At 39.3% G+C, this 22832-nt stretch overlaps 1 long non-coding RNA gene across 1 annotated transcript; it reads left to right on the forward strand.

Annotated features, from left to right (window-relative positions):
• Positions 1 to 10674: 10674 nt before the first annotated feature.
• On the forward strand, positions 10675 to 11397 carry LOC127531155 (uncharacterized). Its single transcript, XR_007938139.1, has 3 exons — positions 10675 to 10733; positions 11049 to 11111; positions 11326 to 11397. It is a non-coding gene; the product is annotated as an uncharacterized LOC127531155 (long non-coding RNA).
• The last annotated feature ends 11435 nt before the right edge of the window (positions 11398 to 22832 follow it).

Genomic DNA, 22832 nt, shown 5'->3' on the forward strand with positions numbered 1-22832 from the left:
CAGAGACCTGAATGAGGATTATTATAGATAATGGATGGATGGAGGAGCACTGAGAGATGTGGAGTCTTCTGGCTGTGGTGATGCCCAGAATTCTGCATTTGACTGTACACTGTCTGGTAATAGGACATATTTCTCTCCAACATGTTTTGAAAGTGCTTTCAAGATGCCCCACACTCATGGTTTTGTCTCTGTAGGTCATGTGAGGGAGGCAGGAGGATGTTAAGAGCCCAGGTGAGGTTCATTTTTGCGTTCTTTCTCTGCATTCTTTGTCTTTGTCTCATTCCCCACATGCACAATGTCCTGTTTGCAGCACAAAACCTACAGGGTCTTCATTAATCACACTTCTCATGGAATAACATGTGCTGAGGTCTTTAAATCCAAATTTAACATTCGTCTTTTTTTAAGTAGTTATTTGCTTATTCTTTGATTACTTCCATTCTTTACACAGCATCTGTCTAAACCTGTTTGTTTGCTGTCCTGTGAGCATGAGCATTCAAAATATGAGGCTCCTTGTCATTTTCAGATGTCCTTGAGCTTTCAGCAGTTGTTTTAAAAGTACTGCCACCCTGAGCAGCTCTAACAGTGGAACAATGCACAGGTGTATCAGTATAAACACTCCAACAGTATCTTACATTATAATGTTTCAGTCACAGGGGCTAGTTTCCTGTTTATCCAGCAGTTGTAGCGAGTTCCCCTAAAAATACAAGTCTTGAAATTTGTCTGCATAGTTGGTCCCCCATATTAGTACACCCCAAATATTTCTCTGACTAGTTAATTTTCTGTGCTGTATTTCTTAATTAATTCTGGTGGCGTGTGTGAACATTAAATCAATGTGTCTTTATTTTGTGTGCAGTAATAATATAGATGTCGTGATGCGTTATTCATAGATGCTTTTTCTGCTACGCATGCAAGCAGAGTTACTGGTAAGTTATCTAACCTACTGTATCTACTGAATATACACTGGCGTTCAAAAAGTTTGGGGTCACTTAGAAATGTCCTTATTTTTGAAAAAAAAATTAGTTTTTTCTATGAAGATAACGTTAAATGAATGATAAATCCAGTCTAGACACTGTTAATGTGGTAAATGACTATTCTAGCTGCAAACGGCTGATTTTTAATGGAATATCTCCATAGGGGTACAGAGGAACATTTCCTGTGTTCTAATGCTACATTGTGTTAGCTAATGGTGTTGAAAGGCTCATTGATGATTAGAAAACCTTTGTGCAGTTATGTTAGCACATGAATAAAAGTGTGAGTTTTCATGGAAAACATGGAATTGTCTGGGTGAGCCCAAACTTTCCAATAGTAGTGTATATGCTGGATCTAGGCAGCTTTCTGTTTTTGCAATTTCCATAAAATGAGAAAAAATAATTGAAGGACTTTTGAAGACCATGGGATATATCTTGCACATTTTTAATTGAAAGTAAAAAAAAAAAGTTCATTATAATCACGTCTTTACAAATTCCATAATTATTTATTATAGGAACAATCACTTCTTAATAAAAATGACTGGATATCACTAAAATGTCAACTAAATAACCGTCCCAGTTTAATAACAATCACCTTCTAATTACCTAAACAATAATAAAATGAGCTCATTCAAAAAACACCTCTCAAGGAAGTGTGTTAATTCCAGATCACATGACCTGCTCCACATGATGTCATTTCCTCCTGAAGAAAAGACCGGAAGACTCCAAGGCTTTCTGAGTTATTTAATATAAAGTAGTGTGTGAGTCAAGTGTGGATTTATGGCATGTCAACAGGTTTACTACAATATCTTTACAAATAACTTTCAATTCAAATTTCACTCAATTGTATATGCAATATTTAGAAGAATCTTTCTGTAAAAATGTCATGTGGTGTTATAGGCGGCCATGTTGATTTTAGGCCTGAAAACAGCAAAAATGTCAGCTATGATACAAAAAGTCCCACATTTATATACTGACCCAATCATAACTGAAACTTGTAACTAAAGCTGTTTAATGGATGCAGAGAAAATTGAGTGAAATGAATATATCAAAAAACATCAAATAGCAGCACAAAAATTAAGCACAAGTTACTTTATCACTGCTGAGAAAAGCCAGTTTGCAAGAGTTAAAGAGGAGGTAAACATCTGTCCGACAAGCTGCCGTTTCGGAGGTTTCCCGGGAAAGAGCATCACCTCCTACACGTCTTCAGGTAGCTCTGTGCTTCCTGCTCATTCATGCAGCTGTCATTCGTGTGTGTGTCCATACTGTCATTCATGCAGACTTCCATTTAATACAGAGGAATGTGAGTGTAGGAGTGGGCCTATTCTGCACACCAGGATGGTCACACTGACACACATTTTCTGTATCCTCGTCCACCTCAAGCTTTCTCTTTCACACATATCCTTTCTTCACACCCTCACGCAGCCTTTGTTTTCCTGACATCTTCTTCTTGTCCTTTTCCTCTATGGTTTCTGCCTTGCTGGCTGTTTTGCTGACGGACTCCAGCTGGATGTCATGGCTGGGAGAGAGGTGGGATCCTGAGTGTGTAGGCTGCTCTTTAGAGTCCCTCTGTATGGAAAAAGCCCACGCATCACTCCCACACACCTTCCCCACACACTCAGGAGGGATTCCACTTTCCACAAAGAGGATTTCCTTCTTAGTGGCATTCATTTGTTAACTGCATCATATCAAGGACTGGCTGTTTGTTTTCCCTCTTCTTTTCTTGCTTTTGAGGAGAAAGTGTGATTAGAAATGTTGTTCTTAACCTGAAGTCCATCAGCTGATATGTGGACCTGCTTTCAGTAAGATACTTTACTGACAACAAATCCCCTGAAAACTTTAAACTATGCCATTTAGTTTTAACACAGACTTTCCTTTCACTGAGAGCACACAAGTCTTGTCTTAAAAACATCATCTTTAGGCAGATTCTAATACTTTAGGACCTTTATTTTCACCAGGATGCAGAGTTTCATTCCTGTTGCATGAAGTATAAACTTAGAAAAGTTTCTCCCTATGGAGATATTCCATTAAAAACAGCCGTTTCCAGCTAGAATAGTCATTTACCACATTTGATTAGATATAGCTATAGATATATAGATAAACTAATTGGACTGAAAACATGCATCATGTCATCAACCTTATGCAGCTAAAATAAAATACATACAGCTGCTCATTTTAACATGCAGTTCTCTGAGACACGGTGATAATGAAAATGTATCTTTGTTTCCATTAATTATTATTATTATGAGTTTATTTAAGAAGGGACCATGTACAATATTAAACATAAATGTTTCCATTTGATGCATTGTACCAGAGATAGCTTTAAGCTAATTTTCATCTGCAGTCCCCCAGCAAGTCACAATAAAAACATCACAATTGAGAATTTGGTTGATTATTTTGGTGCAAAGCTTTTACTGTAAAGTTGTCCTGAAGCTGATCCCCTACAGCCCCAGACTGAAGTCACCAAAACAAATAATACATTTAAATTAACATTTGAAACATCAGTTATTAAACTATTTACATTTAAGTGGTTTTAAATGAATAAATGAAAAACTGAAATGCTTTAAAAATCCTTCATCTTCAAGATATAGTTGTCACCTTTCCTTTCTTGAGGGTTTGAACTTAAGTTTAAAGGATCAAAGGATTTTATACTGACTTTTATCAGGCACTGATTTTTTTTTTAACCTTGATAAATTCTTTTGCTATGAATTGTGATTGGAATGATGCTATGATGTAACCCTTTTTTGTCTATATTGTTGTTTGTGATGTTGACCTGGCAGGGTCTAATCTTTGTCTGTTTGTCATTTTAATTTTAAATTCAGTTTAGTTTATTGAATGCCAACTTACAACAGCACGTCATCTCAGGGCTCTTCATCTAATGATTTCAAGACTTTATGTTTTAACACTATCAAACACAAACACAAAGATTAAAGATATTGCTACAACCAGGAAACTGTCTTTACAACACAGCGTAACATTGTTCTCTCGTGACTTTACAATCAGAGGTTGTTGAAGGAGCCTGAATGACTTCCTCACTGCTGCTGTGTCGTCATTCCTGTCTAGTCCTGTCAACGGCACAAAGAAACAGTGAGATGGACGACATGATGCCACACTGACAGCATCTTTCTACGTTTAGGGATGCAGAGTACATCAGGCTGTTTCTGGCAGTGCTTTGGGATTTCAGTCAGTCTACACATTCACAAACATTTAGAAGGACATCATTTCTGAAAACCTGTGCACCATTAAATGAGCTAAACTCAGTTAGAGGATGCAGAAATATTGCCATTGTGTGACATCTTGTTTCTGGATTTCTTTTGGGTCTTTGTATGGGAAGATGGTCTGAGTAAGTCCAGCTGTGGCTGGTTTGAGATCCTTTCCAGAACCCCAGCTGTCAGTCATCTCAGCTAACGAGTCTGGAGCTGGAGACCTGCAGTCCAGCTTTTGTTCTCTCTGCCTCCCGACCTGTCTGACTGGACCACCACCCAGTTCCCTCCATCTTCGGCCAACCTGTCGCAGCCATTATCACACCTGGAGAGGATAAATCTACAACCAAACTCTCTATCAGGGTGGCTGGGATTTATTGGGACCAGTTTGCCCTGGTGCCTCTTGAGTCGTTGTGTTCTGTGTGGCATGTAGGTTCTGTAGGTTCTGTAGCCACTGAAGGGTGACTACCCGGAACATAGCTTCTGTTACAGAGTTATAATAATGCTTTGATTAAATGCTCTTTATGATTTGAAACTACTGTACAACTGTGTGACTGAGAACTCATAAAACCCAATGCACTCAGGAAATTTCCATGATTAACTTAAGCCTTGAAAATACAACAAACTGGTCTTGCAAGCAGCTGGTTGAAACTCGCTGCTCAGAACCTGATAACTGTGCTGTGACTTGTTTATGTGCCTGCATAAAAGCTAAGCTGTTTCTTTATATTGTCAGTCACTTGTTCAGACTATGTTCTGTTCAAATGAACTTTGCTTTGACTTGAGAGACGACTCCGAGTGTTAATTTGGAGAAGTCAGGAATCCACTGAAGAGTTTTCCTGACAGCTTCTGTTAGCGGCTGCTATTTTAGTGAGAAGCTACTTGAGTCGACTTGAGTCAACTTGTAACTTTGCATGTTGTGTTTTGTCAAGAAGTGTGTGTTCTGAGGCACCAGTTTTATTTAGTTAATTATGCGCACTTGGCACATTTGTATTGTATTAGTTTCTGTTGTTGTGGTGGGTGTTGTGTCTATGCTTTAGTTTGGATACAGAGTTTAGTTCTTTTGCTTTTGTTTAGCTAGTTCAACAACTCTGTTAGCCTTTGGTTTTGTTTTGTTCTTTGATTTAATAACATCCACCAGTCTTGCTATTCTTTGCTTTTTGTGTAAAATTTGTCAATGAGCAATAAATTGCGTTGCCTTAACCAACAGCTACTGGTAGTTTTTGTTACACCCAGCTGACCCTTGTGGTTGGGTTGAAACACATAAAGAAAATGTCATGGCAGTTGCTGAAATACTTCAGTTTGCACTGAAGAGGCCAACGCTACTATATTCCCGGCCCTGCTGTGAGGCTAATGATAGACAATGTTTATCCTCTGGGGAGGATGATCATGAACCAATACACAAATTTAGACTGTGAAACTTTACAACAACGCATCCTCTCCTCTAGGAGCTATGAACATCCAGATGTTTTGAGTATTCTCTGTAGATCAAAGTGTAGGTCAGTGGGCTGGATGGACAGCAGTGAGGGGTAACAGAACATGTGGAGCTGCCAGCTGGGAGGAGGCTGGGTAGAGTAGTACTGACTGTCAGCTGGGAGATGGATGGCTCTGTGTTCCACCAGCAGGCCCATGCATGAGGCAGTGGGAGTACAGGGCTGTGCTGAAAGTCCACTCAGTCAGTTCAGCTTCTATACATGAGGCACAGGACGTATGGACTTTTCATACATCCACAGTAACTGCAGGAATTTTACTGTATATACCAATGATCACAACTTTTCTTACTAACACATTCTTCCTGTTCACCACACATTAAACCGGACTGACTAATAACATGTGGATGCATCATTTCATTTTCTACAGCATTGTTTCATGTGATTGAATGTCTGTGTTTATGCATGTTCTGCAAAGTTTACAGGAGTTAGATATGTTGATGTTTTTTGTCTAAATCTTTTGTCTAAGTCAGGGGTGTCAAACATGCAACCCGTGGGCCAAAACTGGCCCGTCAGAGGATCCAATCACCAGGGGGGACCACTTTGTAAAATGCTGTAGATAAACTGTGATCTGTAGGTTGCAATGTGTAAATGATGAACTGAAGCCTAGAAATGTTGAAACTGAATTTATTTTTCTTAAGAAATTTCAGGTTGTTCATAATGTTTTGTAAGAAGATAATTCCTTAAATGTGAACATTTTTCAGAATGTATTTTTGCACTAAAACAAAGAAAAACTTTGGAATTGTGGTTATTTATAGGTTATTTGCTGTGATTTAATGGATCTGACCCACTGGAGATCAAATTGGGCTGAATGTGGACCCTGAACTAGAATGAGTTTGGCACCCCTGGTCTAAGTGATCAGTTCATGAATCCTAACGCCTCTCTTTCATCTGTTGTTCAGTTCTTATTCGTTGACAGAAAATGTAAAACATTTCAGTGCCTGTCGTGACAATACTATTTCTTATTTAGTTTTGGTTTCATGGTGTAAAATGGGTTGCTTATTGTAGCTTTCATTGAGGAAATTAACACTGGAACTGTTTACTTTCAGTGGCTTTTTTCATTACTTTTAACAAACAAGTAAATGTCCTACTCTTAGCTATTGTTGAGCTAAACCAGTCGATACATTTCCACTATTACCTCTTTTTCAAACATTTATCTATGACCTTATCGACCTCTTTGTTTTTGCCACCAGTTTTATGCATCAGACAACAGTAAGTTACCATAGAGACGAGTCGACTCTCTCATTTTTGGTTGAATAATTCCTGAATTAGTTTAGCTCATCTTCCACTAACAATTTGAAAACAAAGTATCTGCATTAACAGTGGCATGGCATGTAAAACACTCTAAATAATGAAATGTGTGTATTTTAATATATCGATTGAATGCTCCTTTGGATGTTGGTATGTGTTGATATCTTGTGAATGATGATGAATAAACACAATTAATGAGGGATGGAGGGGTGTTTATTTCCTGGCAGAAGCACTGCATCAGTTCCTGTTTGTGGCTGAACATTAACAGGCCCTCCATCAACTGGCCGCCACTGCGAATAGGAGTGAATATAGCTCCTGCTCTCTGCTGCATCCTGAGCTCCTGCTGAGACAGACAGGAGACTGCCAGCGTCTCATCACCACCGAGCTGTTCAACGGTATCCTCTGTCTTTGTTTGTCTGGACGCGACAAGACAGGGATGACAACACGTCAGCTCTAACGGCCTGCTCTGGAGTTTTCTGCAGGAACACAGTCAGCAGCCGGCAGAGACGGAAGCACAGGAAGCAGGGAGGTGGACGCAAAGCATGGCGCTGAGCGTTCAAGCACCTTATATTCAAGCAGCTCGTTGTCTGCACTGCTGTGTGAAAGCGTAGACTTAAACCAGCAGGATCGATCCAGTGTTTCTTCGTGTTTAGCCTGTTGAATGATTTAACTTGATACTTTGAACCTACAAAGTCTTATTTTATGCTGAATAAAAATGACAGAAAAGCAGTGATTTCTCAAGAAGTTGGAATCAAACAGCTTAAATTCATTAAAGCCCTCACAAAATGCAACAAAGATTTGGATAATAAGAGATAATAAGTGTAGTATATTGAAAGTACTTAGATCAAACTGTGAAAAATTTGAAGCAACAAAAAAAATGTATTGATATTTTTGATTTTATAGTTTAAAAACTGTGCTTCATTCCATATTTCACAGAAAAAAATGTCTTGAAAGTCTTGAAAATTTACATGAATATATCATATAAAATAAATGTTGTGTAGCTTATTATAAATATTTCAGCATTTTCCATTATCAGCACCACAGTTTGTGTATTTAACATTAAATAGATGTATTTTTAGCTCTGGCACGGTTGTAGCTGTCATAAATATTAAAGCATATGTCTGTTATTAACATAAAAATAGAGCAATTTGACCGATAGAAACTGTAGTTTTTTCAAAATGCAAATCAATTACAGTATTGATTTGCAATTTCCTTTTTAATATCACAATAGCGAAAAACCTTATTTATTTACCTTATTTATGGTGATTCAGTGTTACATAAGCAGTATTAAATTGTTTTAGAGGTTACAGATTTTTACTGTCATGGTTTGACAATTTTTCACTGTAAAATTTACAAACTTTTTTTTTACAGTGTAGTATGTGTCTCTTCTCAGACACACTGGAGTCACTCATCTGTGAGTGTTTTTGTCCTTTGGATGGGCAGCAACACAACAGCCATAATCGCCATGTCTGTAGTTTTTTCTGTAGTCTACTGAGGTATGAAACTGCAGAAAAAAGGGAAATCTGTAGGTGGAAGACCCAAGAAAAGTCAGAAATTACTGGCAACCAAGAGCGTGCTGAGCTTACAAGAGGAAAAAATTGCAAACTGAACAAAATAAAGTGTCAAAAATGGTGAAAAAAACAGTCAGAATTACAGAAAATGCGCTTGTCAGCCTGCTTTCTCTGAGTCATAAGTTATCAGTTTCTTGTGTGTGGTTCAGCTATGTAGTCATCATGGTAAGACAGCATATTAGCAGAAATAAAAGTATACCTGTGAACGCAACCTAAGATGTGTTAACTGAATGATCTCTGCACACAAATTCAACAAAAAATGACAGAACATGCTAATTAGCGAGTATGAGAGGATTTAATGTTTTTTTCTTCATCTCTCATTTGGACGTCTAGCTGTTTTCACCTGTTCATGTCTTTGTGAGTGCATGAGAGAGTCAAATATGTGACAGACATAACATATGACATTTTTCCTCAGTATAAAAAAAGGTTAACACAAGCTTTGTTGTGAAGCCACAAGATATTGACTGCTGATAAGTTACGAGCACAGTGTATTGATCTGGCAGGACATTTAGCCACAGCAGAGAGACAAGCAGACACACCGCAGCCCTGACTATGAATATTTTAGGACAGAACAAAGAAGCCAAAATGTCTTCCCTAAAACCAATTTAACAAAAAACCACCACCACAACAAAAAATACCAACAAAACTTGCAATATTTATTAAAAGTCATAGGCTTGTGAGCATTAGCTTCTAAAATGTACAAACAGTGTGTAATAGCAATAAATTCTAAGCAATATTTTATGTTTTTTAATTTCAGAATACTTACACTGTCCATCAGCATAAATAAAACATAAAAAAGATGAGACAACAATAGAACTACTGGATATATTCTTGTTCTTGACTTCTTAAATTACAAGGAGATAATGTATTGTCGTCCTTGCTTGATGTGTCAAGGAGGACGTGAATTTTAATCTAATGCAATCATGCTATCGCTGCAGTCATAAATGTCAATGCACTGCTGAAGATAATATGAGCTTAATAAGAGAGCAATCTGGAAAAACAGAACGTCACTTATGGATTTTATCTGGACATGTTAAGTGACTAATGGTTATAAGGGGCCTGCTAACATATGTCCCCTGAAAAGACAACCTCATGAAGGTGCAGATATCGCTCCAGAGACTGTCTATCTTATGTCATTACAGTAAATCAAACATTATGTGGTGTATTTCATTCATATGTTGTAAACGCAGACAGCCGTGCACAGTGTTTGTAGTGTTTCCTGTACACCTGAGGCTCATCCACCGGCCTCCATCCTGCTGCCTCCATGCTCTGTCTCTGCTCCTTTCTCTGCCATATCGTTCATTTCATCAGTGTGGTACCAACACAGCAGCAGATTCCCACCTCAGTTACGTCTTCTCTTGCTGTTTGAACTATTCCTCTGCCTGTTGTCTGCAACCTGTTGGTCTTACTCAGCTTTTCTTCCAGGTCATTCCAGAATTGGAGGACATTTGGGCTTCAAAATGTTTGAAAAATAAATCTTCTCTTTTAAAAATTTCTGCGCCATATTCATCAATAACAGTATTGAAGGACTATGTACAATTGAGAGATGACTGCCATCCTTCAAAAAAATCCTGGATCCAGACGGTGATCCGGATCACCTCCAAAATCTAATCGATTGTTACTTTTGCTCTTCCGGACATTCTGTAAAAATTTGGTGAAAATCCATCCATGACTTTTTGAGTTATGCTGTTACCAGACAAACAGACAGACAGACAAACAGATGGCCTTGCAGAGGTCTGCGCTCTCCAAGTGCTTTTCTAGTTATTCCATGTTTTACTTGTTGTTTGCTAACCTACTCTAATCACAGTAACAGGGTTGCTAATCCATGCTAATGTTAGTTTTTTCTGTGGAGTAGAAATTAGATATTTAGCTTGTTGTTACTGCAGACCAAGAGGACAAACTTACTGATGGAAAACAGTCCAAAGAATGAGTCTGATAATGTGAGGTAGAGTGAGACATTCAGTCAAGGCTGGCGTTTCTAGCCCATTTTTGGGGTTGCTCAAGCACTCCTAAATTAAATCCCAGCACCCCTAAACTTTGAGAGATTTTTTAAAAATATTGTTTGTATTGCATGTCTTGTTTTTAACAAACCAGAAAAGTGTAAAAATTATACAATCCTTGATTGACACGTAATGTTTTAACAACAAAAATACAGCCCCTCCCCCCGCCATCTTGCCTCAAAAATGGTTTGATCCAGCCCAACTTTCCCAACACGGTTCCGAGCCTCTACCTGAACAGCCGTAGTGGTGTAAGTGTAAGTACCTGATTTAAACAAGGAGGTGTGGCACAATTCTTAAATTCTACCACTCAATACCAACACATTATTGTCATTACAAGTCCTCATGTTTGCTGCATTTAATCACAGGTTATTATTTATGTTGTTAGGTAGGAGTTAGCTGACGTTTTTTCTAGCTAGCAAACATTACAGGTCGTCAGTGTCTGTTTGAGCTGGACTGAGACAAGCTAGCTGTTGTGTCAGTGCATGTGTTAATATTAAAGCCAAGGTGCTACTGACTAGCTAACTGACTGGATGCCCGTTAACATTGTAACTCCTATTGTGTGTGTACAGACACACAGACAGCCTCATCACGGACATAAGACTTTTTTCAAAAGAAAAAAGAGCCAGGTTCAGGTAAGATGGTCTATCTATCATGAGTAATATTGTAAGTTGGATCAATGTATCAATGTTTATATCTCTTATTGGACATAAAACACATTGTTTAGTTATTTGCCTTTAGGTTGACAGTACAAAGAGAGAGAGGGGATGTTATTTATTCATATTCTTAGTGGTATTTTTTCATATTTATGTAATTTTTCATCTAGTTGAATACAATCTATTTGTGTAGATTGTCAGTTCAAAGAGGGAGCGATGAAAAAGGGGAATGAGAGGAGAGCGTGCAAGGTCAGGAAGAACCAGGTAAGAAAACAAACAGAGAATAGTGGCATGCAAAACAGCACCTGTTAAGCTGACAAAGAAAAGCCTTCCATTCACAACATAATTTTACATATGTGCCATGGAAGTTATGTGCTCTCCCCACATTAAATGCTTTCCAGAAGCACACTTAACAGATATCATTGGACTTCATTTTAAACAGGACATCTTCATTACATTTTCCTAATTATCTGTATGCTTTACTATTTGCTTAATTTCACTATACAAGGAGGAGAAGAACAGGGAGAGACTCTGGGAGATGACAGAGAACAGACCAGGCAAAGAGAAGCTGTGCATCGCATTTCAAATAAAAGTCAAAAAATCAGTCCAAGGTCCATTTTTGGTGTTTTTGGTACTCAGTATAGTTGGCTGGTTTACTCCAGAAACATACATGCCGTTTATGTGTATGTTGAGGAGCTGCTGTATCTAAATAAGTCGTCTTTTCCTAGAAATTAGGGTTACGATATGTTTCTGTTATGATTCCAGTGCATTCCTCCTTTGCTGTGACTCAGCATTTAAATAACCTTAATCAGATTGGATGGTTTAGTCGCAGATATTTTCAAAAAGTGTTATGCTTTTCTTTCAGAAATGTGGGAATGAAATTGTGTTAAAATGTACTAAACAGTGAAGTTTATCTTGCCTGGCTGGGCACCTCTGGGTGCTCAGCACTCTTAAACCTCTGATCCTAGGATTGCCCCTGGTTGACAATGTTATGAAAATCTGAAAATAGAAGAGAGGACACAGCTTTACTCTATCCAACTTAAAAGATTATGCAAACATGTTGTGGGAGACACGTTCCATGCATTATAATTGTTATCTAAAATATTATGTTGATATAAAAAATGTTCTCACAATTACAAGAGACATCAATGGAAAAAAAAACAAAAAAAGGACATTTAAATTTGATTTCAACTGTTTTATTTGAGATTCAGTGTGGTCATCGGAGGGTGGGACAAAAGAAAAACAGTATTTTAATGAGAACTCCAGACTTATTTGGTACAAGTACAACTACATTTACACACAACAGCCGCATGTTTTAGTATTTTCTACATGCATTATTTGAAATTTGATGGGTGGGACGTAAAATATCCTCCAGTTCTGGAATGACCCTTCCGTTACCCAGTCAGCATGTCCAGATCTCCAACCAACACCACAACCAGCACAAAGCAACCAGCCAGCTATGCTTTCTGCTCGACCAAGCGCTCCCTGCCTTCCTCTGTCAGTCCACTTAGCGCTTCAGTCATACTGGTCCTCGTCCTGCCTCTTCTCAGCATCATCTCCCTCCAGTGAAACTCCTGCTGTCTTTACATTATACTATAAATTCCATCAAACTTACTTCTCTGCCTCTCTTTCAGTACCTAACCCATAGATTCTAAACTTTCCTGCTCATGACTCCTAATCTACGGGCTAATAATTGTACGCTGGGTTGCATCAGATTGTTGAATGGGTAAGGTGGGCATTCATATCTATTCTACTGCAAGCTTGGTGTCTTCTTTTAAAGCTTAAAAACTGCATATTTACTGTAGTCAGTGTGTTGGACATGGGGGAACTGTCAGATGTAGACTAGAGCCCCTTTGATGAGTCAGAACATCTGCAGAAAACGAGGCTTGTGGCGATGGTAGTGCCAGCAGTAGTGAGTATCTATTCACACCGGTCCAGTCATTGACGAACCATGAACCGGTGTCAGGGTCATGGAGGGTGTACCGGTACAAGTCAGATCAGTTGCTGCTTTGCCTCTGAAGTACAGGACTTAGAGGAGTGCTGCTAGTGGCTTGGTACCAGATACCACAAGGGAGGTCTTGTAGAACCCATGTCTGAATGGGTCGCAGCTGTTTTGGTGGCAAGCACAGACACCCACGAAATATGAGACCAAAGTGGTCACAATGCTTTGGCTTGTCAGTCTCTAAAAAAATGACAAAACAAAGCACTCTCTGAGTAGAACAAACATTTGACTAGAAAAACTGTGAAGTGACCTGAGGATCTGGAACTGAAAATGCAGAGTCTTGCACCCTCCGTCTTCTCCTGGAGATTGACTTCCACATCGCTGAGGAAAAAGTTTCTCTGTTACTCCCTCAGTGAATTTACAGCCTAAACATTTCCTTGGATACAGATTAAGGATATTATTTGCAAGAAAAGGCGATACAGATTGAATAACTACAAAACTAATAAGGGAAATGGTTCTAGGAGTTTCTGTACATTCCTTCTGAAGACAGGGAGAGATTTAGCTATATTTGGCTCTCATCAACCTCAGATCACATCATCCTCACCATTCAATATAACGGTAAACGCATCAGCATCAGCTTGGAGGCCTCTCTACAGCAGAAACACAGCACACACAAAGACAATCAGCAGAGACAGAGGGATTCTTGATGATTTTCTAATAGGGTTTATTCCTCTTTCCTGTCATTAGTCAAACGATGACAAATCCATTTGATCTCCGCTGTATGATGTTATATGAACTTCACTGGGGAAACTCTCTCCTTTCCTGCCCAGATGAGCCTGAAACCTGAACCCTCACATTCCCTTTTTTCTTAATTGAAGCATTGAGAGGCAAATTAAACAATAGTCAGGTGTAATTAAATCTCAGCAATACCCTGTTGTGGTAGTTTAAGCCTGTAATGATGTTTTTGCTGCGTTTCTCTCTCCTGGTCCCCACCAATTAAAACCTGCTAAAGAGCATACCGACAGCTGGATCAAGTTCTGCTTAATGCCAGTGTTGTGGTTTTGCATGCATCCTCCGGTGGCGCTGAAATCTAATAAATGCTATAATCATGGTTCCTTAATGACAAGACGCAGGTGCAGGGTGATTTGTTTTTCTTGATTTGGCGTGCAGGATAAGATTTACACAAGACAAAAAAAAGTTGCATAATTGACATAGAAAAAGCCAATAATGTGATACTAATGTGTGGATGTTTCAAGATGCAGCAGCTAATATATGAACAAAAGCAGCCTTTTGTGGCTTTCCAGATGCCAGTATTGGACATGTTTACCCAAAATACCACATTCAAAGCAAAAAGCATCATAATCTAAAGCTGGTAGTAAAAGATTTTCGAATTGCGTGCTACATTTCTGTAAATATAGTACAGTATTTTTAGATTTAGGCCTGTTGTATTCACTGTTGGTTCCCATCATTTGGTTCATTTATTGGCTTTTCAGCATGTACATTAGTATATGGACACAAGTGTGCAAAGGCACTTCAGCACATATAAGAATAAGTAAACCTATTGTGATTTTTTGTGCAGTTTAGCATGCAAACAGTGAGTGAATGTGGCAAAGTGTTTCATGGCCTGATGCTCAGAGCTTCATTTGGTTTATTCAGGCTTCGCATTGGGAAAGTAACACAGTAGAGCTAAGACACATGAAAGCTAGGGTGCAGTTCATTACCAAACACTGTTTAAACATGGAAACAGTGATGGTGAGGACAGAAATCAGGAATATATAAAGAAGGAATGCAGACATTTGAATTCCAATCAAGTGCCATGCCATTCAGCGTAGGTGATCATTTCTCTCTCAGATCTTTGCTCTCTGAATTGTGACTGTTGCCTGTTCCATGTGAAGCCATCATATCAGTCCTGTCTATCATTTTCAATTCTCTGGCTGCCTCGTCCTCTTTGGTGTCGATGTTCTGCACTAATACAGCAAAAGGAGGTGTAAGGCGCGCCGTCCGTCCGATGGCCTAATTGGGCAAGGTGTAGCACCTGTTTAGCCTCCCAACCAGGGTTATGTGAAACCATGACTTGCAGGTGGATGGATGATTGTTGAAGCAGATTCAGTTTAAAGTGAATATATGGTTGTATAATCACAACGCTGGGCAGAGGAATCCATAGATCAATGGCCAGGGTTACAAGTCCAGGATGGACACCGCAGCTGAAGAAGGCAACAGAAGACCACTTCATATTTAATTGCTAGTACAATCATGAACTCCAGTCATTTCAATTAATGATCTTCATATCCACAAACACAGTAGAGCACATTTTTACCATTTCTTTTCTACTTTCTACTCTTTGTGTCTCCACTAACAATGCTCCAATTCCAGCTGTATATATTTGGTGTTGTCAGAAATGTAGAATGTAGAACAGGATTGAAAATGAAGGTTGGCTGAAACACTATGCATGTATTTCACTGTATATTTATGTACAATTCACTCCTCTTTTCTCTTCTCTTCTCTTCTCTTCTCTTCTCTTCTCTTCTCTTCTCTTCTCTTCTCTTCTCTTCTCTTCTCTTCTCTTCTGACTGGGCTGCTTGTTTAACTAGTGTCTGTACAACTGAATGGCATTCAATTATGAGCACTATTATCAGCCTGGAGGTTAGGGCCCCATCTAATTCACTCCTACTCTGTTGTCACAGCAATTAAGACCCCCCAACCCACCCGCTCCTCTATTATCTAAACTACACACATTGGCCATCTGATATAAAGTCTGATTATGATGTCTACCCCACCTCCTCCGCTCCCCCACCACCAAAACTCATCCCCAGCTAAATGAAAACAAGGAGTGGATGAGCTTCACCTACGCTGCTTTAACAACATTAAAGTGTTGGGGCAGGTACGGTTTCCTATCAATTTTATCCAAGAAGAAACACGAGACTCACCAGCATCATTAGTGAGCAGACATAATGTAATCACTCATGAAGGAGATGTGTGTGTTTGTGTGTGTCTGCTAGGCAGGGGGTTGGTAGGCCTATATTACATTCAGCGCAGCAGCAGTTATTAAAAGTGAACTTTTTGGACTTTTTCTGTGCGTGATTGTGTATATTTGTGTGTGTGTATGTGGCTGTGTATGATTTACATATTAACGCAGCACTGGTGATTAAAGATTGAGCTTTTTCAAGGCTTGGGCATCAGGAGGATTGGAGGTCAGAGGCCACACATTTATCATGGCGAGGTGTCAGACACGAAGAGTGGGTGGGGTGAGGAACAAAAGGAAGGAGCAAAGAGGAAAGATGGGAGATAAAAAATGAAAGGTGAATTAAAAAGAAGCCAAATGCAAAGGTAAGAAAGGATTTGTGAAGAGACGAGGGGAAAGGATGAAAGAAGAGGGAAGACAAAATCAGGAAAAGAAGTGGAAAAATCTGAAGAAGTGAGCGGTAGAAGAACAAAACAAGAAAGAAGAAAGGACAAAACAGTCAAATGGGGAATGACAGAAGCAAATAACAAGAAGGAGGAGAAAAACAGGAGATGAATGAACAGAAAAACAGAAAAAGGAGAAGGGGAGAGGAAAGGACAGGATATGAGACCAAGGAAAGGAAAGCAGAAGTGCAAAAAGGGGAAAGATGAATGGAAATATTAGCAGAGTAGGACAGTTGAAGAAGAATATAGGTGAAGGGCTGAAGGCCAAGAAAACAAGAGGACAAGAAGAAGGGGAAGAGTGACAAGCTGACATGTTGGGAGCAATTAAGAATGACAGAAAGAGAGGTGAAAATGCAAAAGTAGGAGAGGAGATGTGGTGGAGACAGAACAGGAGATTGGTAAAGGAGTTGAGAGCATTAAAGAGGCGGATGGGGAAAGAGGAGATGAAACTGAAAGAGAAAGAGGCACAGATGCAAAAGTCAAAGGATGAGTGAAGATGAAGCGATACAATTTAAAGAGGAAGGACAGGAGATGACTCATGATCATTTTGAAGTACTCACCTGTCTCCTGCTTTCTGCTGTAGTCTGTTCGCTGTTTTCCAGAATTTTCTTTGTCTCAGTCTCCGTGGTTTTTGACTTAGCTTTGACTGTTTTTCAAAATCTGGTCTACTTCCTGCCTAGATTTGTTTTCCTGTTCAGACTGATTATGTATGTGCTTGAGTGTGTGAATTTCCACTAAAGACTGTGTGTTTGTGAATAACATCTTAGTGATTTTTAGATGATTTTAGTATTTATGAAAAATTGCAGTCTGGCTGTTTTGAAGGCTAATACTGGCAGCTGTTTGCAGCAATGCGTTGATGAAAGGACACTGCGCAATAGGGCCTAATAGCTGTTGGTGTTTTGACTAGACTTTTAGCCCCGACACAGTACTCAAAAAGTCTTCTAAGCGTTTTTCGCTATCTCCTTTTAGCTGTTGATTCAGGACGTTCCATTGTTTTAGTGCTTTTAGATTTGACTGCTGCGTTTGATACTGTTAACCACGCTAATCTCCTATCCCATGTTGAACAGTGTGTGGACATTAAAGGCACAGCCCTTAAATAGTTCAATTTGTATCTCACAGACAGAAGTTGTTCTTTTCAGCTCAGTGGATACTCCTCCACGACAGCCTCCCTCTCCTGCGGGGTCCCCCAGGGGTCTATTTTAGGCCCCTTACTATTTTCTCTGTACATGTTACTCCTGGGCTCCATTTTTTAAGAAGCACAATATTTCCTTTCACTTTTTTGCACATGATGTCCAGATTTGTTTACCAATTAGTCCCAAAACTGCAGGTTCATTGCAGCCATTACTTAACAGCGTTGAGGATCTAAAATCATGGTTAGACATTATTTTCTTTCTCTCAGTAAAACCAAAACAGAAATTGTTGTTTTTAGCCATCCAAATCAATTAGGCAACTGCATCAGTGCTCTCGGCCCTCTAGGAATCTATAATCGACTCTTGTCAAAAAAATCTGGGTGTGATTTTGACAAACAAATTAGTTTCTGTTGTCAAAACCGGACTTTCAGTTGAGACTGTTGGCCACTGTAAAGCTCTATTTCTTCCACAACAACTTCGAGAGAGCCATACATGCCTTCATCACATCTAGGTTGGACTACTGTAACTCTGTGGATGAGGGTCTGGACCAGATGTCTCTTTGTCGGCTCCAGCTGGTACAAAACGCTGCTGCCCGCCTTCTAACAACGATGAAGAAATGGGAGCACATCACTCCAGTTTTAGCCTCACTCCACTGACTTCCTGTCTACTTTACAATAGTTTTTAAGATTTTATTGCTGGTTTTTAAAGTGTTAAATTGGTTGGAACCTTCTAATTTATCCAAGCTTTGCTCCAGTTTCATTGTTGAGAAGGTCCTTAAAGCTCCCAGATCCAAGCTCAGAAACAGAGGTGACCAAGCCCTTCCTGTAGCTGCACCCATTCTGTCCAGATTAGAACCACTCTTTGGATACCTTCAGGTGCCTTCTGAAGACACACATGTATCCCCTGGCTTTCAACTATAGCTGAGCGCTGACACCTGACGTATGGCATTGTTCATCTTGCTCTGTATATGTCCTTACAGATTGTGTTTTGTTTTCTATTTTTGATCTTATAAAGTTGACTTGACTAGTCTTGTGTATTTTCCTGCACCGGAGTGTTAGGTTTGCCCTACGTTGCTACAGTAGAGAAAAGGTGACACACAAGCAGTGGTAGCATGTGTAGCTCTGTAGTTAAGGCTATGGTCTCCTGATCAGAAGGTTGGATGTTCAAACTCTTCAAGGCTCTGAGCCCCTCCCTGCTGCTGGGAGCTTTGCCATGGCTAACCCTGCACTCTGACCCCAGCTTCCTTCCAAGCTGGGATATGGCACTGAGAAAAAAGTTGAACCCTGTCTTAAAAGGAGACAAAAAGAGGAGGACGGGAGCAAATGAAGGGAGACTGGTAGAGTTGAAAGGCAGAAGAAAGGAAGAAGAGAGGAGAAAATATGTCATGAAGGAGGAGAAAAAGAGTAGTGGAGAGGAAAAGAGAGCGGAAACACAACAAGAAGTGGAGAGCCTCTTTATGTGTGATGCATTAGGTCATAATCCATAGAAACCTTCCAAAACACCATTATACTCTACATTTCATCTCTCTGTGCATCTGTCTGTGTGTGTGCGCTGAAGAGGGCTGTTTGCAGTTCAGATGTTCATGCTGCAATTTTGTACTTTGACGTTTTTGTTCCTGCGGTTAAGCATCACTGATAGCCACCATTAACTCACTCACACCACCGTTTATTTGCATTAAATAGAACATGAAGTCAGGATTTTTGTGGGTCAGTATAGAGCTGGGATATTTCATCGTATGGATGTGTGGGGTCGATAGAGTTGTTGATCTATAACTCAGTTAAACTCAGACAATAACATAGATGCATTAGTAGCCCCACTCTGTCCACACTGGAGTACAACTGGCTCTCATGGTATTACTAAAATATACTATTACATTGCTATTATCTCTGTTTGACATATTCCTCAATGTTCTTTTTCTATTTTTTTTCTTTTCATTTATTGGTATGCTTTATGTCTGTACTTCTGTACAGAGCCCCCAAGTGGTTACAGAGAGAAGAAATATATTTATCAAGGCCACGTTTTATGACACTGAGCACTCAAAATGCTACTGTGTGTACATGAGAACTCCAGATAAGTGTATATACAGACTAGCCTTGGTCAATTCAAAAGAGAAGATTACCACAGATTAGTTGCAGACTGGCTGTTCGCAAATTTGGAAGTTTTCTTGGTGGTCTGATGTTGTTCGTGCTGGCATTATATTCTAACCATGTTATTTGTCAGGTAAAAGGTGTAAACGACTTTGTGATGGAATTATTCCGGCAGACTAGAGAGGAGATGGAGACATAAATATCGGAGTGGAGTGAGCAGGGAGGACATGATGTGAACCGGTGTATAAGCCCAAGGAAACTTCTGCTGTGAGCAAAACATTATCAAAGAACATCCGCATTGGCTGGTGTTGCTTTCAATTGTTTCTCGTAACAGATTTCATTATAATTAGGGCTGGGCGATATGACCAAAATTTTATATCCCAATATAGCTTATTTTATATCCCGATACGAATATACATAACGATATAGCATATTTTTGGTAAATTCAATGAATGAATGGGACCGGGCATACCTTACAAAGTATGATAGTCTGATCCTTGTCGGTCTTTTTAAATCCAAACCACCGCCATATGACAGACGTTCCCCCTCCTTTTAGGTACAAGCTCGTCGGTTTGAGCTGGTTGTTCGTCATCTTGTTGTTTAGATTGTCCTTCTAGTCGAGGCCACCGTCTTCCTCCATAGTTGTTTGTTTTAGCCGCGTGCCAGTGTTGCCAACTCCTCAGTAAGGAAAGTCGCTATTGGCTGTCCTAAAAGTCACTAAATGACGTCATCTCCTAATTTGCATATTTCCCAGTTTGCATGTAACTGTAATCAACGTTGTAGGAGAGAGGAATAAGGTTGTGGAAGAGACCAAAAAGTGAGTATAAAACACCCAAAATATGTTTTTGAACTAGAGGCTAAATGCTGTGGTTTATTTTAGTATGACAGAGAAGAAAACATTTTCATTTATATTCCGCTCCATAAGTCTGGATGGGATCTGTAGGGACTGTGCATGCGCGATTCATCTGCCGTCTGGCCACGGAGTGATGTGACCTCTAATCAGCACTGGGACTGCTGGGGTTACTGGACTGACAGCCTGTGTTTGGGAGAGGGAGAAGCTCACAGCAGCACCTGCTGCTTGTTGAGGACAGTAACTGAAGAATGATCTGAGTTTTCCTGTCAGAGTCTCCAAAATGCCAGAAAAAGTCGCTAGATTTGTCGCTAGTCGCTTTTGACAAAAAAAAGTCGCGAGGAGCTTTGGAAAGTCGCTAGATTTAGCGAGAAAGTCGCTAAGTTGGCAACACTGCCGCGTGCCTGGGCTTGCCGTAAGGCATGTCGGTGATGTAAAATACTGCTGTAAAGCGTGTTTTGCGACACTGTGATATAAACGATAGGATCTTCACATAAAACAATAGACATTATCTATCATCCAGACGATATCTATCATCATATCGCCCAGCCCTAAGTATAATATAACATTATAATAATCTTATTTTTAGATCATAATGTTATTATTAGCCCAAAGTATACCCAGGTATAAATGAGGTCAGAGAATACTCCGGGATGTCATTTTTTGTTGTACTACAATAAATAGATTGAAAACCAACGAGCTGCTACTGTGATGCCTGTGATTGACAGTTTGTTTGAGCTTGATGATTATTGGCTAGTTAGGTGTTAACATATACCTTGCTTTTAAAGCTGGAGGCTAAAAATTAAGAGGAGCCTTTTTATCAGCTTCTTTATTTTAAACACCTCACAGTTTCCAACAACCACAAAACACAATAAAATGGGTTTTAACCATTTGGGATCTATAGTATAAATTTTCTAATAAAAGATTCATAAATATTTGACAGTGATTCATCAAAAAATGAAGTTCAGTATCTATGGTTAAGTATCTTTGAAACTCTTTATAGGAAAAAAATATCTTCTTGTCATAGCACATTTCACCAACATGTGGCATGAAAATGTATATGACAAAAACATAAAGAAATGCAAAGCAAAATAAAATGGACACATGTTAAAGGATTCAAAAAGGCTGAAATAAAAGCAGATAGGTAGAGGTATTTTTCTGGCGACAGCCTGGAGACAGACAAGAAAAATGAGAAGCATTTTAATGTCAAGACAAAATCAATATGGGTAAAATAATGGGTTACAAGGAACAACAGTTATCTTAAATGTTGCCCATGTGTCATGGCTTTAGTGATGCAGGATCAATGTAGCTGAAGTAAAAGAGATTCCAGATGTGGTCCTCTTTAACATGCCTTTAGCATTCACTACAGCACACTGAGCAGTCACTGACTGGCTGTTTTAGCCTTACATTTACTCTGAGACAACAAATAGTCAAAACGGAGTGTAAAAGGCAGTATTTTAAAGTCAAATCTCTCCGTGTCTGTTGAAACTTTAACCGAAAATTTTTCCCTCTAAGCTCTGAATGTGACTGTGATAAACCCAGAACCAGCCATCATGGCCAACACACAAAGCGTTAACCAAAATCCATCAATACAAGAGCAGACGGTGCTCATGAGTCTGGTTTAACTTGACATTGTTTGGAAAGTAACCACGTAGCCGACTTTCTGTTAATTTATGTTTTAAAACAATACTTCTTATCCGGCAATTGCTTTTTTTATAAGTGGTGAGGTAATGATAATGTTAGATGTGCCACCGTACCACACTGTTAGCCATGCTGTTAGTGTTAAACTTTACATTTGAATTTTAATAATATGATGAAAAGTTTGACACAGTTCCTACTGAGGTGTTTACTGAACTTTGAAAGTAGTAACAGGTGTTTGCATTAGGTAATAAGCACTTTATAGTACTGTGAAATTACTTTGCCTGTTTTGAAGCTTTGTGTTTATATAAATTTAATAGTAAAATCACATAAAGAGTTGACAGAGACACTAACATTCAGTGGTTCCTGCTGCACCTGCCCCTCTCATATGATTTGTCCTCAGTGCTCAGGTAACGTTAGGTTGCTTGTCTTTAGCAAACCGCTGTGACACAAAAGTAGTTTTTGTGGATCGGTGTATTTATTTTGCTGCCTATCTAATGTAACATCTTTGTGATTCTAAACCCAACACGGGCACACTGGTTTGTCCCACAGCCTTCCAGTGCTCTCTTACTGAAGACTCAGGTGCCTTCAGCATAACTGAATTATTCTAAGCCATTCATGATGTATGTGACACATGTTTTTTAAACA

The sequence above is a fragment of the Acanthochromis polyacanthus genome, chromosome 19 (assembly GCF_021347895.1).
Source record: "Acanthochromis polyacanthus isolate Apoly-LR-REF ecotype Palm Island chromosome 19, KAUST_Apoly_ChrSc, whole genome shotgun sequence".
NCBI classification, from domain to species: domain Eukaryota; kingdom Metazoa; phylum Chordata; class Actinopteri; family Pomacentridae; genus Acanthochromis; species Acanthochromis polyacanthus.